The sequence below is a fragment of the Carcharhinus amblyrhynchos genome, chromosome 7 (assembly GCF_965287045.1).
Source record: "Carcharhinus amblyrhynchos chromosome 7, sCarAmb.v2.hapA, whole genome shotgun sequence".
NCBI classification, from domain to species: domain Eukaryota; kingdom Metazoa; phylum Chordata; class Chondrichthyes; order Carcharhiniformes; family Carcharhinidae; genus Carcharhinus; species Carcharhinus amblyrhynchos.
In genome coordinates, this window is record NC_137330.1 from 47,399,374 (window position 1) to 47,422,846 (window position 23,473).

Below are 23,473 nucleotides of genomic sequence, written 5' to 3' on the forward strand. Positions count from 1 at the left end.
GAAGCAGATATTTTTGATTGTCATGCAGGTGCAATGATAAATGTAGCAATATTCCTTCCAGACAGGAGTTTGAGCCAGAGCTGCTCATTTTAATTCTATCCCCTGTATACTGAACCACCAGGGGATGCAGAAAAATATTATTTTACCATGATTTCAGTTCTCTGAGTGTAATTTGTTTTTTATGGAAATATAGGTCTGGAATTTGACAACCCGCTGTGGCAATCTGAAAGAATTGAACATTTAGAACATAATATAATACACACAAAGGTATTGTAACTCCATAAAACAGAATACATTATCTTTCAGCAAATAATTCTTCAGGTCATTTAATATAATTACCATCAATGAAAATGCAACTCAAGACTAGTACCATAATCTGATTATATAAGAACATAATCCAAGTAGGATTAATGGCTTTAACATAAATGAGGTGCTTTTCAAGCTAAAGGGTTTAACATAAATCCTAGAGTTAGACAGTCATTATCCCAAGGTAACAAGTGATGCAAGGGGTAAGATTTGTTCATTACTGACAGTTATTATAAAGGAGATGATGAATGCGAGAGAATTATTCCTATATATTTTTTATTCATTTGTGGGACATGGGCGTCACTGGCTGGCCAGCATTTATTGCCCATCCTAGTTGCCCATGGGCAGTTGAGAGTTAACCACATTGTTATAGCTCTGGAGTTGTAAGCCGGAGTGGGTAAGGATGGCAGATTTTCTTCCCTAAAGGACCTGTGAGCCAGATAGGGTTTTTTTTCTGACAATCAACAATGGTTTCATGGTCACCAGTAGTTTCTTGTTTTTTTATTGACTTCAAATTCCACCATCTGCCATAGCAGGATTCAAAACTGGGTCCCCAGAACATTAGCTGAGTTCCTGGATTACTAGTTCATCTAGTCCACTCGGCCATCACCTACCCAATATTGGAATCAGGTTATCACAGTACCCAGTTTCTAAATGGTACCAAAGCAATCCTAGGTGTCTGCAGACTCATCAGTGACACATCAGCATTGAGTCAAATATGGGAATGAATGTTCACGAGTAAACTTGAAGATTACTCTGTGTGACAATAGTTCAGTAAACTGCAGCCAGCACAAATTAAAAATCATAGAATCCCTACAGTGCAGAAGGAGGCCATTCAGCCCATCATGTCTGCACGATAACAATCCGACCCAGGCCCTATTCCCATAACCCCACATATTTACCCGGTTAATTTCTCTAACCTAGGATGCTGAGGGGCAATTTAGCACGCCCAATCAACCTAACCCCACATCTTTGGACTGTGGGAGGGAAGCTGGGAACACCTGGAGGAAACCCATGCAGACACGGGGAGTACATGCAAACTCCACACAGATAATGACCCAAGCCAGGAATCAAACCCAGGTCGCAGGAGCTATGATGCAGTAGTGCTAACCATTGTGCCACCATGTTGTCCTAGAAGACAAGAGCTTGCCAGTCCAAACATTGATGCTATTGAGGAAGTAGCATCCAAGATAGACTGTAAAACTTCAGAAACATCTATGAATTAGCTGGATAATGTGATAACTAGAATGCAGCTTCTTTCTCAGTGAATGAGTTAGGATGAGACCAATGCCCTTCCTCAATTAGATGTCTATTGGAATCTCGTGATTGAACATAAAAAGTGTGAAAGGACCCATCTGTTCATCATATCCATCTTTCTACAAACGTCTTACAACCTGCCTTATCTTGAACTGTGTACCACCTACTCTGAAGTAAACTTTTAAATAAGCATTATTGGATCTTCATCCATGCCCGTATCTACATAGAACACAGAAAGTGCAGCACAGTACAGGCCCTTCGGACCTCAATGTTGTGCCGAGCTATATCCGAACCGAAGATCAAGCTGTCCCACTCCCTATCATTCTGTTGTGTTCCATGTGCCTATTGAATAACCGCTTGAAAGTTCCTAAAGTGTCTGACTCCACTATCACAGCAGGCAGTGCATTCCACACCCCAACCACTCTCTGAGTAAAGAAATCTCTGCTAATCAACGCTTCCACAGATAGCATTTTCTTCATTCACTCAAGCACCACTTGAACCTTTATTGTATACTGTAACCTCAGTCTATACACACAAGTGTAAATTCTATCCAGACCCAAAAATCAATTTGGAAGTTTTAATGACACAGCATCATTGTTTGCTGGAATCCATTCCTGAAATTCATAACTCTGTGGGAAAATAGTTTCTTCTGATCTCAGTTGAGGGTTGCTAATTTTAAACCAGTACACCCTATTTTTATCTTCACAGACTAAACAATTGCTGATTAAATCAGTATCATCTGTATCCTGGTACTTATATGACAACAGGATAACCCTTATTGACTTTGAGATGTGTTCTTGTATCTAATTGGTTTTGTTGTTAATAGTTTTATAGTGACTGGAAACTGTCAGGAATTGATTACAACCAGAGCTGGATTTTCATTACAGGATTAGGAAACAGGAGGCAGGCCCATTTCTGGGTCCGGAACACACTCCGCTAAGGTGGAGGGCAAAACAAAAATGAGTCCCAAGATTCAAGGGGCCACCAATTAAATAATATGTGATGGGTTTGGTGGCCAATTTGGCAGGTCTGTTTGACTTCTGAAAGTGGATATTGAAGATTCACAAAAAGCTATATTGCAGCAATGTCTCAGGCAAACTAGTGGGCTGGCACTCAGGGCAGTAGCTCTGCACTTTTCAGATGCATGATAAGTAAGGGAGAGAAGTGAGGTCCTCTTCCTGGGGCGGGGTGGGGGGTGTGCAGTGGGAGGAGACCCTCCAAACACATCAAACAAGCATGGCTGGACACTGCTGCCACTATTAGCACTATTAGTGCATCATGGGAAATACCTTGAGCAACCACAGGGAAGGGTTCAATGACCTGATATGCTCTGGCAAGGTGAGTGCTAGCCCCAATCCTTAGGACAAGTCTCAGAGTATTTACCATTCAGTGGAGACATCAGCTAGGGAGCCACAGTAAATATGCTGCTCTTGAACATTAGAGGGGTATATGCCCAGGGCACTTACCCTCAGAAAGACTTTGAGCCATAACAATGCCGCTGACCTGTAACCATTAAAACATGCAGCTTCTGAGAAATGGAAGCAGCTGATATTGACCATTGATGGTAGCAGTGTCTTATCTCACTCTCTTTGGTCCTTGCATGTGAAACAGGCACATCATGCCTAAGACAGATCCCAAACAGAGAGAGGGGTAGTCTATCTGTAGATGATCATACCAATGGCAGATTGAGGGATAGAGATAGCCAGGATCACAGACCAGGAGCAAGTCTGCCCTGGCAGGAGGAAATCTGGTGGAGATTGTGATTACAGAGAGCTATGCATTTGTTAAGGGGGCGTATGTACTACCCATATCTCGTAGCATGCTGAGCACCAAGCTGGGAATTTTTCTCATTCCCATTGAAGCATTGAATATTTTAACAAAGAGGATGAGAATGCCTTCATCATTGGCAGCCTCCTCTGACTATGGGAGTCTATGATCAGGGCAAGTGGCAGTGGCTGTCCCTTCAATAATACTAGTGCAGCAGCCTCAGAAGACCTCCACAGGGGCATCTCCACAATGAGGATGACTGCCAACTGCATGTCAGCCATAGTCATGAGTCAAACCAAGTAAAGTGGTTGCCTCCTTCTCTGAGGTCACAAGGGATGCACTGTGTAGGAGTGGCTGAGTGCAGAGGCCACTGTGTCATCCGAAATACTGAGTGAATCATTGGGGAGCCTACTTGCTGCAGTTTGCACTGTTTTGCTTTCTGAACACTGAAAATAATGACAATCTAAGGCACATGTGTGAGACCTCTTTATTATTAATGGGTGGACAGGAATCTGAAGCGGCATTGTTGAGTTCCTCAACAATGACACGAAAGCCTCTCGGCAGATGTACATCCTTCAATGGCACTAAGAACTTAGATGTTCCAGATGTCTTCAATCAAGGTGTTAGCACATGAATCTCTGGGTGAGTTCCATATCATAACCTTCATCCTGGCTAGGAAGGGTCCACTTGAAATGTCCCTTAACAAGACAATCTCTGACATGTTCCGATTAATTCTGTGTGTTTGTGTAATAGTGTATCATTTTGGGCACTCCTTTCCTGAACCTCTGAGTTCAATATTCTTCCAAAGGTTCCATTGGTAGCATTCATATCATAGAATCCCTACAGTGCAGAAAGAGGCCATTCAGCCCATCAAACCTGCACCAAAAACAATTTCACCCAGGCCTCATACTCTTAACCCCACATATTTATCCCACTAACTTCCCTGACACTAAGGGTCAATTTAGCTTAGCCTATCAACCTAACTTGCCCATCTTTGGACTGTGGGATAAAACTGGAGCATCTGGAGGAAACCCACGCAGACACAGGAGAATGTGCAAACTCCACACAGACAGTTAGCTGAGGCTGAAATCAAACCCGTGTCCCTAGCGCTGTGAGGCAGCAGTGCTAATCACTACGCCATCATGCCGCCTTGTATTTTCACATCAGAGTTGAAAGTTTGTGAGTTCAAATCCCACTCCAGAGCAAGGCTGACACTGCAGTGTGGTATTGAGGGCATGCTGCACTGTTTGAGTGCTTTCCTGCCAAAGGTGTGGTTTTTCAGCTGACCTGTTATCTCATCTGCCCCTGAGTCGGTTATAAAAAAATTGCATGGCACAATTTTGAAGAAGAATGGAGTTGCCTCTGGTGTTGTGGCCAAGGAGTGGCACAGTGGTTAGCACTGCTGCCTCACAGCACCAAGGACCTGGGTTCAATTCTCGGCTTGAGTCACTGTCTGTGTGGAATTTGCACATTCTCCCCATGTCTGCATGGGTTGCCTCCAGGTACTCCGGTTTTCTCCCACAGTCTGAAAGACATGCTGGTTAGGTGCATTGACCTGAACAGGCACTTGAGTGTGGCGATTAGGGTAATTTCACAGTAACTTCATTGCAGTGTTAATATAAGCCTTACTTATGACAAATAAATAAGCTTTACTGTTTTACACCTGAAACAATATTACAAAGACAGATTGCCTCAGTATCATCACATTGCTGTTTGTGCGAACCTGCTGTACATAATTGTGAATTATATGTGTTTTTAAAATATTTGTTCACAGCATGAGGGTTTCATTGGCCAGGCCAGAATTTATTCCCATCCCTAACTGCCCTTGAGAAAGTGGTGGTAAGCTGACTTCTTGAACTGCTGCAGTCCCGTGGTGTGGATACATGCACTGTGCTGTTAGGAAGGTAGTTCTAGGGTTCTGACCCAGCAATGGTGAAGGCATTTTGTATTATTTGATGTGGCATGATAATTTAGGTTATGGTTTTTATGAATAGTTTTATGTACAGTGGCGGATGATGTCCAGAAATTGATGTGCTGCTGGTTGTGCATTCCACTTGATTTTCCATTAGCGAGGGATCGAGAAAGGGAGGGAACCATGAAAAGATAAGAATTTTAAACCTGAGGCATCAGGATGTTGGATTTAATGTAGATCAAATTGGTCAAGTGTGAAAGTTTCTAGACAGCTGATATGGAGAAGTTTAAATAGGTTGAAGGATGAGGGGCTGTTCAAAAAATACATTGGAGCAATCAAACCTGGAGTTCACAAAGGCCCGACAGAGGGTTTCATTATCAGCTAGGCTGAGGTAGGGGTGAAGGCAGATAATATAGAAGTGGAAGTAAAGAGCACTTGTGATTGAAGGATATGATGAATGGAGTGAGGAGAGAGGTGGCACAGTGGTCAGCACGGCTGTCTCACAGCACCAGGGACCCAAGTTCAATCCCTGGCTTGGGTCACTGCCAATGCAGTCTGCATGTTCTTTCTGTATCTCCGAAGGTTTCCTCCAGATGCTCTGGTATCCTCCCACAGTCTGAAAGATGTGCAGGTTAGGTGCGTTGGCCATGCTAAATTCCCTTTCAGTGTACCCGAACAGGCACCAGAGTATGGCAACTAGGGGATTTTCACAGTAACTTCATTGGAGTGTCCATGTAAGCCTGCCTGTGACTCTAATAAATGAACTTTAAAACTTTAAGTGGGAGAAGGAAATATATTGAACGATGTGAGCTGAAGTATAAATGAGATTTATAGCCGTAGGAATTTTATAAAAGTACAACATACACTGTTAGATGCTGATGGAAACTTTCCATTCCAATCATATATTTATGGGCCTCATTACTTATCTTTATCACATAGTCTGAATATTCTGTTCTATGAGGAATATCTTCATGGAAGGCTGCTGCATCCTTCATAATGCACAGTAACCACGCCGTGATACATAAAATCCTGTGGCTGTTGATGAAGTTGTTATGCTTCACTATAAGGTGAAGCATGACATTTTATTTCATGGATCAACAGTGATGTGCAAATGCTAGCGTTAGACTGGGGTGAACACAGTAAGAAGTTCCACAACACCAGGTTAAAGTCCAACAGGTTTATTTTGAATTTATTTCGGAGCACTGCTCCTTCTGGTGAGTGGAGAGTTGGGTTCACATGCACAGCATATATAGACAGAGATACAATTGCAAGATAATGGTTAGAATGTGAGTCTTTACAGGTATTTAAGTCATTACAGGCACAGACAATGCGAGTGGAGAGAGAGTTAAGCACAGGTTAAAGAGGTGTGAGTTGTCTCCAGCCAGAACAGTTGATGAGATTTTACAAGCCCAGGCCAAATGGTGGGGGTTACATGTAGTGTGGCATGAATCCAAGATACCGGTTGAGGCCGTCCTCATGTGTGCAGAACTTGGCCATCAGTTTCTGCTTGGCGATTCTGTGTTGCCGTTTGTCTTGAAGGCCTCCTTGGAGAACACTTACCCAGAGATCGGAAGCTGAATGCCCATGACTGCTGAAGTGTTCCTCGACTGGAAGGGAACACTCCTGGTGACTTTTGCACGGTGTCCATTCATCCATTGTCACAACATCTTCATGGTCTCGCTGATGGACCATGCCTCATGACATCCTTTCCTGCAGCATATCAGGTAGACAACGTTGGCTGAGTTGTATGGATCAGCAATAAAGCAACATGGGAATGTGTTGGTAAACAAAACAACTATTAAACTTTTGGTTTCTGGATCACCAGCTAATTTATTGTCCTGAGTTTGACACATGATACACTTTAATAGAAGATCAGAGATCAATATTCTTAACTCTAAGGTGACAGCCAGGCAGAATAAAACACAATACATTTTGTGGACTTGTGCATTAGGAACATGCAGGATGAGACTGCCACCTAGGCTTTACTCCCATCCTGAATCCCAAGGCAATACTAGGGCAACAGAGATGCTCACCCTGCTGAAGAGCAGAACCCTGCTCCCAAATGGGATAACCGGATTCGAAGAGGGCAAAGAGGAGACAAAAATGTTCCTAATTAACATGCTGTCTATGCCATTCTTTTATGCCTTCTTGGGACCCAACAATGGCACATAAAAAGAATGAAACTTGTTGTCAACCAGCTTACATATCACTTCATGGGCTTATTAGGGAAGGGCAGGGCAGGATTTTCTGCATTCATTCCCAGACATTTTCCTAAAAATAATCCGAAGTGCAAGGAACATCAGTCTAAATGTCTCTGTGTCTGCCCCCTTATACCTCGAATACAATTGAATGTGAAAGAAACAAGGGATAGATGGAAGCATATCAAATCCAGTTCTGGCTGAAATTGAAGAAAGCACGCCTCTTGGAAGCCAATGACTGTTTCAACTCCCTGCACAACTGGAATTTTTTACCCAAAGGTGTTGGATCATTTTTTGTTTTATTTTCAATTTAAATTGTGCATTCTCTACCTTTCTACCTCTCTTCCTTCTTTAAGATGCCCTTAAAATGTACCTCTTTGGACAAGAGTTTTAGCCATCAACCCCTTTATTACTTTAAGTAGTTTGGCGGTTAATCTTGCTGTAAAACACTCCTGTGAAGTGCCTTAGGATATTTTATAATGCTTTAAAACAGGAATTTTTATTTTAGTTACCTTCAGATTTTCCAATTTAAATACCCACTCTAGGCTACTAAAATAAAGTTGCTGGTGTTAAATTTGCTTACTAATGACGTCTCTTTATGTTTTGTTGATGCATAAATGTGAAGGTGGCCGCAGGGCTTAGAAGCTTCACTTTTTTATTGAAAGTCAGCTTCATTATGGCAATATTAGTATTTGTTTCAGTATCACAATGTTTGAGATAAAAACCTTGCAAAACTGGTTGGTCCAGAGAGACAGCATTTATGCCGAACCTGCCGGTAGTCTGAGGGCTAATGTTGAAAAATGTGCTCTGGTGTTTTGTGTGAAGATCCACTGCGGTTAGTTTGCTGACAAGAGTGTAAGATGAGTGTTCAACAAGGCTCTCCTGAGATAATGAGATTACTATAACTCCTACTCATGCAGAACAGTGAGGTCCTCATGGGATACCATCACAGTACATCCAGAAAGAAAACTTATTTTACTTCAAGATTATTGTTACCATCTAAAAGGATTGTACCCTCAAGGAAATATTATTTTAACATGTTCTGGACCTAGGCCCGTAGCTGGAGAAGTGCAGGATTGGAAAGTGTGTTTGTTTTAGGGAGATTCATGCTGCAAAGCATTGTGCAATCATTTGAATGAAATTGCAGCCATTTTGGAAATAATGCACAATAGGCAAATCACTTAAAATAAGTAAAAAGTGTTAATAAAATGAAATGATGGTATTAGGAATAATAATGCTGTTGCCGGAAAATATCATTTTACAGGTGGACCATTTGACAGGAGCTGCAACTTGATCTGTTTTTTTGATTCTCCACCTTAAAATTCGAGTGGCTACCACAATCCTGAAGGTTTGCAACATAGAGCTCCTGAAACGTAAAATATTCTAACGCTCTGGGGAGTTGATCTATAATTATTATTGGAATGTTTGAAAATGCAGGTAATTGCAATTTTTATATTTCATGTCAGTATCTTCCTTTAATATAGCTAACTATAGGTCATATGTGCAAAGTTGAATATTGAACTTTTGAAAATATTTTAGTATCCAACTTTTATTGTACCCAAGGAAAACCTGGGGTTGGAACTTCAACACCGTAAGATAGATTCTAGGTTACTGAAGAACGTAAAGTAGAAATGATTAAGGATGTGGCCACAATCTGACAATCCTTCTAAAGTATGGGGGTTGTTGGAAAACTAAGGGAGAGGGATAAACATGGAAAGCACAGGCCAATCAACCTAATGCCAGTGCAAGTGAAAATTGTAGAATTAATAATCCAGGACAAAATTTATTGGTGCTTGGAACAATACAGCTTGATAAATGAAAGCTAGCATGGATTTGTTAAAGGGAAATCACATTTAACTAATTTGGTTGAGTACTTCGATGAAATAACAAAAATCATAGAATCCCCACAGTGCAGGAGGAGGCCATTTGGTCCCGCACTGTGGAAATGTAAGGTTTAATGTATTAAACTTGAAACACAGTACAGAAATGTTCTGCTAACCAACTGACCTAGAAAGTTGGACATGTCCACACTGCAGCAAATGAGAGCCAATTAAATAGTAAAAGTCACAAAAAGATAACAGCGGAATGTACCCAGCAGAGACTAGATGTGTAGGAATTGGAATGGTTAACATCATGTATTGGAAGATGAATAAAGTAACAGTTATATTGCCAACTCCCAGCTCTTTAGAAGTCTGCATTCAACAAATCCCACCCAGATCCTATCCCTCCAAACCCACATATTTACCCTGCTAGTTGCCCTGACACTAAGTGGCAACTTAGCATGGCCAATCCACCTTGCCCACACATCTTTGGACTGTAGGAGGAAACCAAAGAAATCCACATCAACACGGGGGAACCCAAGACCAGCACTGAACCCAGGTCCCTGGTTCTGTGAGGCAGCAGTATTAACCACTGTGCCATTGTGCTACCTGACAGAGAGGGTTAATGAGAGCAGTGCAGTTGATTTTGAGCATTTGAAATTTCAAAAGATGTTTGATAAAGTGGCACAAAATAAAATTATTAGCAAAACTCAAGCCAATGCAACTGAAGTGGCAGTTGAAATAGACTAGAAACCTATATCAGCAGATTTGATTGTGAAGTCGTGAGTTTATTTTCTGAACCTCTGAATAATGGAATGTCAAAACTGTGGAGTGGGAGTAGTTTGGAGAACTGATGCTTGGGGGGCACAGCTCCATTCCTTGGCTGCCTACATTAGGAAAGCAAAATAGATCATAGAATCATACAGAGTTAATGGAGGCCATTCAGCCCATTGAGTCTGCACTGACTACAATCCTACCTAGGCCCTATCCCCATGCATTTACCCTAGCCAGCCCCCCTGACACTATGGGGCAATTTAACATGGCAAATCCAACTAACCGGCATATCTTTAGACAGTGGGAGGAAACCGGAGCACCCGGAGGAAACTTAAGCAGACACGGGGAGAATGTGCAACTCCACACACACACTGACTCAAGGGATTCAAACCTGGGACCCTGGAGCTTTGGGTCAGCAGTGCTAACCACTGTGTCACTGTGCCACCCCTACTGTACCATAAATAAATCAAATTCTTCAAGCCAATCATTGCCGAAGCACCAGAAAACAATTGCATTCCAGTGAAATTAATATTGTGAAATAGCCACTATCATTGGCCAGTTTTCATTTCACAACATTGGAACAGAAGTAAGCCAGTCTCCCCACCCCTCCAGCCCTCACCTTCCAGACCTGCGTATGTTAGCTTTGCAAGCTACGTCTGTACATTCCTCATCCTTTTTGCATACCCATAAATACTTCTAAGTATATGTTTTCTTTTGAAACATCTCAAATTAGTTGGCACCTTTCTGATTTATTTGTTCTCTTGCTAGTCTCAAAATTCAATTTGGTTGCCATTTGTCTGGTCATCTACAGGACTTAATGCTTGTTTGCTAAAATACATGATGCACATTTCTGAAGATATACTGCTTAGAGGTTATATCTGCATTCCAAAACCCCAGCTTCTGTTACAGTAGTTCAAGTATGCTGTCCAGTAAGCCATATGTTCATTCACAGACAAGTACATATTGGCTGCTCGATCATGCCTTAGTGAGTACAATGTCTTTGATTGAGCAGTTTGAGTCTTTTCCATTGGATTACAGCACCAAAGGCTACTCCAAAACACGTAATTCCATTATTGATGAAATAGATGACTATTATTAATAATGATAGCTTGCAAATTTAAAACAGCTGTGGATTATGTATTTCTACATAAAACTGATACAAAATCTTGTCCATAAAATTTGAGGGTTGCATCCATGTATCACAAAAACAGATGGCAGTTCCCAATGGCATAGCCTCAGGGGAATATAATAAAGGAATTATGGAAACTGAAGAAGAGCATTTTGTCTGACTGTTTGACAAATGAAGTATTCACAGTATCACAATGCAATAAATCATTTTGCTGAAAGATATCAAAATAATTCTATACACTGAAAATAGCAAGAAACTATAAGTACCCATTGCAACAGCAAATCCGCAGTTAACAATGAACATTACACATTGAGAGGAAGTTTTGTGGCGCAGTGGGCAGCATCCTTCTTCTGAGCTAGAAACTCCAGGTTTGAGTCCCATCCCAAAACTTAATGGCCAAGGAAGATGTGCTCACCTTGTAGCAGACCAAGACGTGTTCATGGCAGGTGGAGAGCCTGGTCAACCATGTGACAGAAAGAAAGATGGGTCTTCTGCCATCACTATTCACAACTCCAGACAGCAATATGCACTTGAAAATACAGTGTAACCACAGCAATCTGGACTCCATGGATGGAATTTTGTGGGCCCATTGCAGTGGCAGTGGCGCCAAAAAATGTGGCAAGCCATTCGAAGCTCCATCGACTTTGGCATGACCTGAAGGCCTGACAATGGCAGAGGGCATAAAATTCTGATCTGTAGCACACCACAACTACACATTGTAAGAGTGTATTTCACCAACATATTGAGCATGGTAACTAAATGCTGGCAGTGGCTCAGATTTCACCCTAAGGGAATTAATCATAGTTCTTTAGGAAAACATTTCATCACCTTGATGTAAGATAATCTTAGGAATTATAGAGCTTCACTGGAAAACTTGGGGAAAAAAACTAGCCCCATAATTGGATCAGAGTGAGGTAAAATTATCAAGTCAAGAAACTGAGGGCTGTGAAGTGATCCATTTGATGATGTTTTATACAGGGGAGGCTTCCCCTTCAAAAGGCTTTGATTCAGTCTTTAGTGATCAACACCAGTTGGAGCTAATTTAAAAATGAGTGATACCAATATGCTATTATCAATTCTTAGGAAGCACTGGCTTTGATAAGAGCAAAGGCTACACGACTAAGTCAGCCCCAGTGGAGAATAAACTCCTTGTTCATTTTTAAGCATACTGGGGAAAAGCTACTATGTCAGTCATGAAAAATGGGAGATTCAACTGCATCTCAGTAAGGATCCTGAGGGATGCTAGTGGAATCACTGAAGTCTGAGATTAATTATTTCCGAGTTCTCCATCCATTTTATGGGAATTGCCTCTAGCACAGTCTTAATCCAACATGAATCACATGAATTCTCTTTCCAGTCACTTGGGATACACAGACAAACAGTTCATGAATGTTTCCCCATCAGAGGAGGATCATTCTAATGCTGTAGCTCTGTTGTTGACAAAATAAGAGGATGAATCACCTCTGAAATGAATGGATGAACAGAATGCCTACTACTGTATCTGTTTTGCTCCATTATTCCCATTAGATAGGAGCTCACAAAATGTTACATTCAGGAAGCAATCCACCAAGTGATAGATTTTATGTAGATAAGATTATGTGAATCAAAAGCCAGCATGAGATCATGAAAATAAATTGCATTACATAAAGTTATAAAATGGTTGCCAAAAGCAGAAAAGACCTGTAAAATAATGAGGGGAATAAATCAGATAGATAGACAATATCTTTTCCCAAAGGCAGGGGAATCTAAAACTAGAGGGCATAGGTTTAAAGTGAGAGAGGAGAGATTCAAAAGGGTCCAGAGGGGAAATTTGTTTCACATAGAGGTTGGTGAACGTCTGGAACAAGCTGCCAGAGGTAATATGAACATAGAACAAAACAGAACATAGAATCCTACAGTGCAGAAACAGGCCCTTCGGCCCATTGAGTCTACACCGACCACAATCCCACCCAGGCCCTACCCCCACATCCCTACATATTATACCCACTAATCCCTCTAACCTACACATCCCTGGACACTAAGGGGCAATTTCAGCAAGGCCAATCAACCTAACCCGCACATCTTTGGACCTACCCTGCACATCTTAATAGTAGAGGCGGGTACAATTTTGCCTTTTAAAAAGTGTTTAGACAGTTACATGGATAAGATGGGTATAGAGAGATATGGGCCAAATACAGGCAAATGGGAGTGGCTTAAGAGTTAAAAAAGGGGTGGCATGGACAAGTTGGGCTGAAGGGCCTGTTTCCATGCTATAAATCTCTATGACTCAATGATCCAGATAGTTAGAACAATTATTCACCTGGATATTTTTGTTACTCTGTTGGACTTTTTCTCCCTGAAAGCATATACAAATTACCATCAACTTTTGCGTGACCAATACCTTGCTGCCTCTGCCATTCTGGGTAGGGAGGGAGTTGGGGTGGGCATGGAAAATCTCAGCCAAAGAATTCACCAGTAATGCACCCTCTTCTTTTGTTTCATCATCACCTCTACCTCTCTTATTATGCAATTAGTCTTGTTTATCTGCCTACCTCTGGTGACAACTTGCAAATAGCGCTGGTAATAACCTGTGGGTTATAATCCTTGATGTTGTATTCTTTAGAGTGTTCCCCCCTTCTCTTCAATATCCTGTCAAGTTGATTTAAGATGTCCTCAGTCGGGAACCAGGGTGAGCCTCCCAATCTTGCCTAAAAATGATAGTATCTGTCCTCCTAATAATTAAATTCCTTACAAGTACCACATGACTCTTCTTTTGCTCCAAGGTGCCTCATCAACATTTTAGGTGGCCTTGAGTAGGTGGTGGTGAGCTGCCTACAATGTAGGTTGACCTACAATGCCATCAGGAAGGGAATTCCAGGATTTTGACCCAGGGACAGCAGAGACTGATAGCCAAGTTCTGTACACGAGGATGGCCTCAACTGGGATCTTGGGTTCATGTCACATTATCTGTAACCCCCATGACTTGCCTGAAAGTGCAACATCTCCCTTACTGTCCTGCCTGCAGACAATACACATCTCTTTAACCTATGCCTAATGCTCTCTCCACTCACATTGTCTGCATCTTTAAGACTTGAAGAGCAGGTTAGCTGTAAAAATTCGCATTCTAATCAGTATTCTGTAACTGTGTGCGCCTCTATATGACCTTCTCTGATCAGAACCTTCCACACACCTTGTGAAGGAACAGTGTTTCCAAAAGCTTGTGGAGTTACTATCAAATAAACTGGTTGGACTTTAACTTGGTGTAGTGAGACTTTTTACTGTGTTTCCCCCTTGAGAGGCAGATGCTTCTTACTCATTGCACCTCTATCATCTGGATAGTTGGACTGAACTCTGTATACTCCACCAGCAGGTTAATGGTTCCTCCTCTGGCTCTTTCTCCCTTTTAAACCTCACTGGCCTTCAACCCTTTCAGGGTGTGCTGCTTGCAGTTGTGGAAAGAAATGGTAATAATGCCTCCAGCCAACTGGCCTCCTATCCCTTGTTCTTTTTGTCAGCAACCCCCACCACTCAAGTTGAATGAGAGTCTCAACTTGACATAACAATCTCTATTTTAAACAATTGGATAATGATGCTATGGCCAGCCTGTAAATGACACTTGAAGGAGAGAAGCCTCCTTATCCCAGAAGAAAATGAGCAATACAGTTCACAGAGCAATCAACAATGTCCAGGCTTACAAAGGAATCTTTACTTATACCTCCTCCATCCTTGGCCTTGCATTCTACCCTGGATTTGAAAAATCCTAATTGTGAGTTCCCTGCTGGCCTGTCTAGTTTGTGTGTAGACCATAGAAATACATGGGCTGCTTAAAATTGGAGTGCCTTGCCATGGGTTGAAGGACAAATATTGACTAGGCCACCATGGAAAGTTCCTTTGCTTTTTTTTCCCCAAAACAATGGCATGATAACTGTTACATCCACCTCTCCACACAGAGGGAGCCTTCAGTTTAATCCTGCATCCAAAAGAGATGCCTGAAATGATGGAAAGAAAAGGAAATTTTCCAGATTGCATGCAAATTTATGCAATCATAAATAAGTCTAATCTCATTTTAATCTTCATCCAAGCCAACTTTCCTTTATTTGGTGTTAGTGTTAGTGTTGGTGTTGGTGGCAATGCAGAACCAAATACCACTGCTAACAATACCATAGAACACTACAGTGCAGAAAAGGCCCTTCAGCCCATCGAGTCTGCACCATCATGCTGGAAACATCAACAAAGTAGCACTAGGCAATATTACAATGCATCTCAAAACTGATACCAAATCCAGCTTTCTGTTGAGGTATTTTGTCCTTTGGGGCTCTGTCATGATCCTTTGTTCAAGTATCTAAAAAAATTGTAAAATAGGCTGGGCACATTAATCTAACGAAGAAAGAAAAATGGAACGTCAGTTTGGGAATAGGACAATACGAGATGATCAGGATAAAATAACAGGCTGTGAAAGTGAAATGACAAAAATATTAAATAATGGATTTGCTTCAGCATTTAATAGGAAGATGGTCTGGGCATTTAAAAAAGGGGTTAGGAATGATATAGCCATATTCAAAATAAAGAAGAAATATTAAACAAACTAATCAACTCAGAAAGAATGAAATCCCTGTTCCTGATACATTACATTTAGGACATCGAAGATATAAGGAGAAATAGAAACTAGAGCAGATAATTTGGCCCTCTCTGCTCCAGCGTTCAATATGATTAAAGCTGATCTTTTAGGCTTAATTTCACCTTCCACAATATCCATATTCCTTAAGTATACAAAAATCCATCAATTTCTGTCCTGGATATACTCAATGGCTCAGCCTCAAGATAAAAGGGGAGCGGTTTAGAACGGAGTTGAGGAGGAACTTCTTCACTCAAAGGGTGGTGAATCTCTGGAATTCTCTGCCCGTTGAAGTGGTGGAGGCTGCCTCGCTAAATATTTTTAAGACGCGGGTTGATGGGTTTTTGATAGGAGAGGGGATTAAGGGTTATGGGGAGAGGGCGGGAAAGTGGAACTGAGCAGCGACAGATCAGCCATGATCTTATTGAATGGCGGGGCAGGCTCAAAGGGCTGGATGGCCTACTCCTGCTCCTATTTCTTATGTTCTTATGTTCTTATCAGCAACATTCTGCGGAACAGAATTTCCAAAGATTCAGTTGAATGAAAAACTTCTTTCCTCACCTCAGCCATCAATGGCCAACACCTTATTCAATGGTTAGTATTGCTGCCTCACAATGCCAGGGACTTGGGTTCGATTCCTGGCTTGGGTCACAGTCTGTGTGGAGTCTGCACGTTCTCCCCTGTGTCTGTGTGGGTTTCCTTCCACAGTCTGAAAGATGTGCTGCTTGGGTGCATTGGCCATGCTAAACTCTCCCTCAGTGTACCCAAACTGGCACTGGAGTGCAGCGACAAGTGAATTTTCACAGTAACTTCATTGCAGTGTTAACGTAAGCCTTACATGACACTAATAAGTAAACTTAAAACTTTAAAACTTCAGGCAATGAAACTTGTGAAGGTGTGATAAATCATAGAGTAGAAACAGAACAAAAAAAGAAAGGTGATAATATGGGAAAGGATAATCACACCATGACAGGAAGGGACAAGAAGTACAAATTGTGCCGATAAGACTGGAGGTCACAGAAGTAACAAAAGGACAAAGCTAAAGAGTGGGATCTTGAGCTCACTCTTTCTCCGCCAGAATGACAGTGGGTGCTCAAGACCTGGCAAAACCTGGAAATTTGCAAATCTCGCCAGCGATGTCACAATTTCCAATTTCTGCTGCCCTTTGCCAGTGAAAATAATCAAAAGTAAGGAGGTGGCAGATAAATTGAACAGATATTTTGCATTAATCTTCACAATGAGGTTGCAAATGACCTCCCAAGAAAGCTGTAAATCAGAAAATGGGAATAAGGGAGGAGAAGAAAATTACAATCATTAGGGAAGAAAATTGCTGGAGCTGTGAGCTGACAAGCCCTGGATTCTAACGGGCTTTATCCAAGGATCTTAAAAAGTAGTAACTGCTGAGATAGCTGATGTGTTGGTTTTAATTTTCCAAAATTTCCTAGAATCAGGATTGATTCCATTAGTTTGCAAAATAATGAATGTAACTCCTTTATTCTGAAAGGGAGGGAGACAGACAGACTATAAGCCAGTTACATGTGTCATAAGGAAAATGTTAGAAGCCATTATTAAAATGTTATAGCAGGGCGGTTGGAAAAATTCAGGGCAATCAGGCTGAGTCAATATGGTTTTACCAAAAGGGAAGTCATGTTTAACTAATTTATTGGAGATTTTTGATGGATTAACATGTGCTGTGGGTAAAAGGGACCAGTGGGTGTACTGTACTTAGTTCCCTAAAAGGCATTTGATAAAGGTTCCTCATCAAAGTTTATTGCAAAAAAAAAGTTCATGGTATAGGGGATTGGCATGGATAGTAGATTGGCTAACAAACAGGAAACAGAGAATAGGCATAAAGAGGTCACTCCTTGGTTGGCAAGATGTAATGAGTAGTGTGCCACAAGGATCAGTGCTCAGGCATCAACATTTTACAATCTATATAAATGTCTTGGATGAAAGGATTAGAAGTACAGTTCTAAATTTGCTGATGACATAAAGATAGGTAGGAAGGTAACTTTTGAAGAGGATTCAAGTAAGCTAGGAAGGGATTATAGAGTGAGATTCTCCAGTCTCGCAGCCATGTGTTTCCCGCCAGTGGGAATTAGCACGTTGTTTGTTAGCAGTGAGACTCACAGTCGCTGGAAATTCCCATCTACGTCACCTCATGCTGATGGGAAACTTACAGGCAGGGGTGCACTATGGGCAGTACCAAAGAATCCCGCCAGGATGAATGGCTGGAGAATTCTAGCCATGGTTAAGTGAAATGAATGGGCAAAGACCTGGCAAATGGTCTATAATGTGAAAATGTGAAATGTTCCAATTTGGCTGGAAAAATAAAATTTAAAAAAATATTGAATGGTGAGAAATTGCAAAGATCTGAGATGCAGGGGGATTTTGGCTGAATCACAAGTATCTAGCATGTAGGGACAGCAAATAATTAGGAATACTAATGGAATGTTATCATTTATTGTGAGGGGAATTAAAGGTAGGGAGATTATGCTTCAGTTATACAGGGCATTAGTGAGACCACATCTGGAGTACTGAATACGGTATTGGTCACTTTATTTAAGGAAGGATGTAAATATGTTGGCTGCAGTTCAGAAAAGGTTTACTAGAGTAATACCTGGAATGGGCAGGTTGTCTTCTAAGAAAAGCTTGGACAGTCTAGGCTTATACGCACTGGAGTTTAGAAGAGTAAGAAGTAACTTGGCTGAAACCTGAGGGGTCTTGACAGAGTAAGTGTGGAGAGGATGCTTCATCTTGTGAGAGAATCTAGAATTGGGGGTCACTGTTTGAAAAAAAAGTCACCCATTTAAGACAGAGAAGAGGATTTTTTCTCCTCACAGAATTACATGTTTTTGGAGCCCAAAAAGGCTGAGGAAAAAAGCCTTTGAATATTTTTTAAAGACACAGGTCAATAGATTCTTGGTAAGCAAAGGGATCAAAAGGTTATTGGAAATGGGTAGGAACATAGAATTCAGGCTAAAATCAGTTCATCCATAATTTTATTGAATGGCAAAGCAGGCCCAAGGGGCTGAGTGATCTGCCCCTGTTCCAAATTCATTTGTTTGTATTCTGTGATCCTTCCCACCTCCAGCCCAAGACTTTATGGTCAGGGTAAAATTCTTCCTATACCCACTTTATCTAGCTTCCTCAGAACTTTAAGTTTCAATGAGCTCTCATCTTTCATTCTTCTAAATTCTACAGAATACAAGCCAAGTCTACTCAAAAAATAAAAATAAAATACTCCGGATGCTGGAATCTGAAACAAAAACAGAAGAATGCTGGAAAAGCTCAACATGTTTGACAGCATCTGTAGGGAGAGAATACGGTCAATGTTTCAAGTCTAAATGACTCTTCATCAGAGTTGAACAGACAAAAATAACATTTTTTCCAATATGATTTTTCAATATTCAAACTACAGTATAAATTACTATGAGCATCTGTGGAGCAGAGCTAACGTTTCAACTCTGGATAATGCTTTGTCAGAGCTGTTGAAAGATCAGTCTGGGTTAACTTGACACTCCCTACAACATTGCAGCTTTGAGGTGCTTTTACTCACATTGGGCCAGCCAAAACATACTTCCCTTCTTATCACTAAATTTGCAGAGCACATGAAACAATCAAAATCATTCTCACTCACATCAAACTGAATACTAACTAATTCTGGGGCCAAACTGAATCAAATGGCCCTCCAGCCTAACTGCTAGGACAGATTTGCCAATACCTCCCATTTGAATTAATTTGGAGGAGTTTAATGCTGGTTAACACTGAGATCAATAGTAAGCCAATTGTCTAAAATGGACTGAGTTAAAAGGTGGTTGGATAATGGGCACATTTGATAATGAGGGTGATAACGAAGGAGGCCATTTTAGTCCATCTGCACTGACTCTCTGACACAGCATCTTACCCAGGTCCTATTCCTGTAATGCCACAGATTTACCCCACTAATCCCCCTAACCTACACATCTTGGAACAATAAGGGGCAATTTAACACGGCTAGTCAACATAACCTGCACATCTTTTACTTCATGTAATCTTCAAAGAAAGTTATCTCTTTTTAAAAAAAATGGCTATCTTGCCATAATTAACCTAATTTGGTGGCCAAGTTTATGAGTTAATATAAAATAGAGAATGGGGGAGTTTTAAGCTTTATTGGTATCTTTAAGTTCAACTGCTCTTCATCAGGTACTGTGGCCTTCTCAGTTGCACAGTAAGTTCTACCATTATTGTTTAAAGAAATCCCATTATTATTTATCTTGAATCACTTAGGAGACATTATTGTCAGAATTATTGATCAAATGCAAAACTCAGTTCCAAAATATATCACTTAAAAATAAGTATTCAGTATTGATTTCCACACAAATAAGTACTTTCAAACTACTGTAGGAATGCAAAATATCATGAAGAAGTTGGTAATGGGCATATGCTTGTTGTTTGGAATTTGGCAGATACTGCATTTAGAACCCGATGTTTTAGATTTTCTGGTTCAGTGAATAGAAGATGAATTGTTCCTAAGAGAGGAAAGAATCATCTGCCTGAGAAAAAAAAGATAAAGTTAAGAATAAATAAGCAGTAAAAATGCTTCCTTTTAGGGGGTAATGCTTGATGTCAGCAAAACGCATCCAAAGACATAACATATTTTAAAGTTTAAAGATCAATTTAAGATGAGTGACTTTACAATGCCCCCATCTGGATTCTAAGCCCTCTCAAGCATGGCAGGTAATTTTAAACATACTGCAGGGAATTAACATATGTAAAGGGAGTGTCAACGGTATGTGTGAAAATATGACAAGTGGTTCATGATGGATGGAAAAACCCTTTCCTGTTTATGACAAGACCAATCAAGCTATTTTGCGCACCCTAAGAGTTTAATGGATTCATTGAATGTTTGAGACAAAAAACCTGATCAATCAGTGGTTTTGTAATCTTATTTTGAGCTAAGCACTTTAACTACCATTAATCCATTTACACTTTGATAACTACTTTTTGGTGCAAATCATCAGCAGTTATAAATGGCATCATATAGCTGTGCTTTATTGATAAAACTCTGCTGATTAGACTGCAAACAAATGGGAAACATCTATCTTTTCTAATGAAATGTTCTTAATATAGATTATGTAGCAGAGGGCAACTGTTATCAAAAAAATTCTACCAATAAAGTAAAAGAAGCAATTAATTTTCTTTTTGTATGGTGCATATATGAAGAATATGTTTAATATGAATTACATTTATATACATAGTTATATATCACTCCAACTCCATGAGCCCTTATCTTGTGCCTTATCCCTTTTGTATAGCACCTTATCAAATGCCACTTAGAAACACAAGTGTACTATATCTACTGCTCCCCTTTATCTACTCTACTAGTGACAGCCTCAAATAAGAATCTTAAACTTAAACATATCCAGTTATACAGGTATGAGAGAAGAGCTGGCTATGGTTGATTGAAACAATCAACTTAAAGATATGGTGACAAATAGTGCCAAATATGGAATCATAGCATCCCTGCAGCACAGAAGAAGGCCATTAGGCCCATCAAGTCTGTACTGACTGCAATCCAACCCAGTCCCTACCCCTGTAACCCCACACATTTACCCTGCAAATCTCCCTGACACAAAGGTCAATTTAGCATGGCCAATTGACCTAACCTGCACATCTTTGGACAGTGGGAGGAAACTGGAGCACCCAGAGGAAAGCCATGCAGACACAGGGAGATAGTATAAGCTCCACACAGACAGTGACCTGGAGCCAGAGTTGAACCTGGATCCCCGGCACTGTGAGGCAGCAGTGCTAACCACTGTGCCACCATGCCGGCCAAATACGTAACAAAGCTGTTTAAAATGTTCAGCAAAAATATATCTCATTGAGTGAGCAGGATCCATCCATGGCTCATGAAGAAGTCTAAGGATAATATATTAAAAAGAAAAGATGTAATAATGTATGATTATTATATTATAATGTAAATGGTAGCACACATCAAGGAAGGGGCCTTGGAAATTTCACTCATTGTTTTCTTTTGACAAATTCATAGCTTATGTGTGTATGTTGCATTCACTGCTGACCCTTGCCAAACCCTGACATATACTTGAGGTAGAATTTCCATTTCTGATAGTTGGGAAAATGTGCCCAAAATGCATTTGTAACTGAGCTGGTTAAGTTGCAGTTTAAATTTCTGATAACATTTATTTGCACAATCACAAATATAAAATCTCCAGTCTTCTATTCCAAGAACCAACGTAATCCAGCAGGGTAACAAAAGATAATTGTTTCTCCTCCCCTTTCTATTAAAATGTACTACTTGCTGTGTTTGAGGGGTAACCTGATGTTGTTTTACTAATGCTGGTGAAGATAGGTTTTGCACTAAAAATTAGCACATTTAATAAGAATTTCTAAACATCCATCTGTAACCCCCACAACTTGCCTAGGCTTGCAAAATCTCACTAACTGTCCTAGCTGGAGACCACCCCAAGCTTAGCTGCTCCATCATTTAAGAACATGGCAGATCTGATTTTGGCCTTTTACTTTCCTGCCTTTCTATTTCTTAATTATTGACTCCCTTGTCGATCAAAACTCAGTCTAACACAGCCTTGAACATATTCAATGACCCAGCCTCCACTGTTCTCTGAAGTAGAGAATTCAAAATGCTAATGATTACTCTAGAAAACAAATTCTTCCTCATCTTTGTCTTATTCTGGAGACCCATGAAAACCTTAAATTCAGCAAGTGAGGAGGCTATGGTTTTGGGGGTTTGCATTTGCTAAATAAATAAATGCATTGGAAACACATTACTTTGAAATTTTGTCCCCTAGTTCTAGATTCCCCCTGAGGGGAACCATTCTTTCAGCATTGACACTGTAAAGACCCCTCAAAATATTCAATAAAATAAACTCTTGTTCTTCTAAAGTTCAATGAGTACAGGCTCAACCTGCTCAATATTTATTCAGAAGACAATCCTTTCACCACAAGAATCAACTTAGTGACCATTCTCTGAATTGCTTCCAATGCAAGAATATCCCTTCTAAGTAAGGAACCTAATTACCTAGGTACCGTCTTATCAATGTCCTGCACAGTTATAGCAAGATTTCATTATTTTTATACTCCATCCCCTGTGCAATAACTGTGAACATTCAATTTGACTTCCTAATTAATTGCTGTATCTGCATGTTAGTAAATCCCTTGTGATTAATATATAATCTCTCTGATCTCTGTGCACCGCAGCATTCTGCTTTTCTGGTCCTCCCACTAAAGTGGACAACCTCATATTTTCCCACTTTATACCCCATCAGCCAAAGTTTTTCCCATTGAAAATATGGGAAAAAAATATAGGTTATATTTATATCTCTTTGTCATCCTCGCAAATTACTTTCCAATCAACCATTATTCACGTCAGCATATTTGGCTACAATGTATTTGGTCTCTTTATCCATGTCATTAACGCAAGTTATAAATAGTTGATGCTCTAGCACTGATCCCTGTTTGCACACCAGTAGTTACGGTTTGCCAACCTGAAATGACCTGTTTATCCAACTTTCTGTTTCCTGTTCATTAGCTAATCTTCTACCAATATTGTTCTTAACACCATGAGCTTTTGTGAAGCACCTTATCAAATGTCTTTTGAAACTCCAGCTACACTACATCTATTGGTACTCCTTTATCCACCCAGCTTGTTACACACACAAAGACTGCTAATAAATTTGTCATAACCAATTTCCCTTT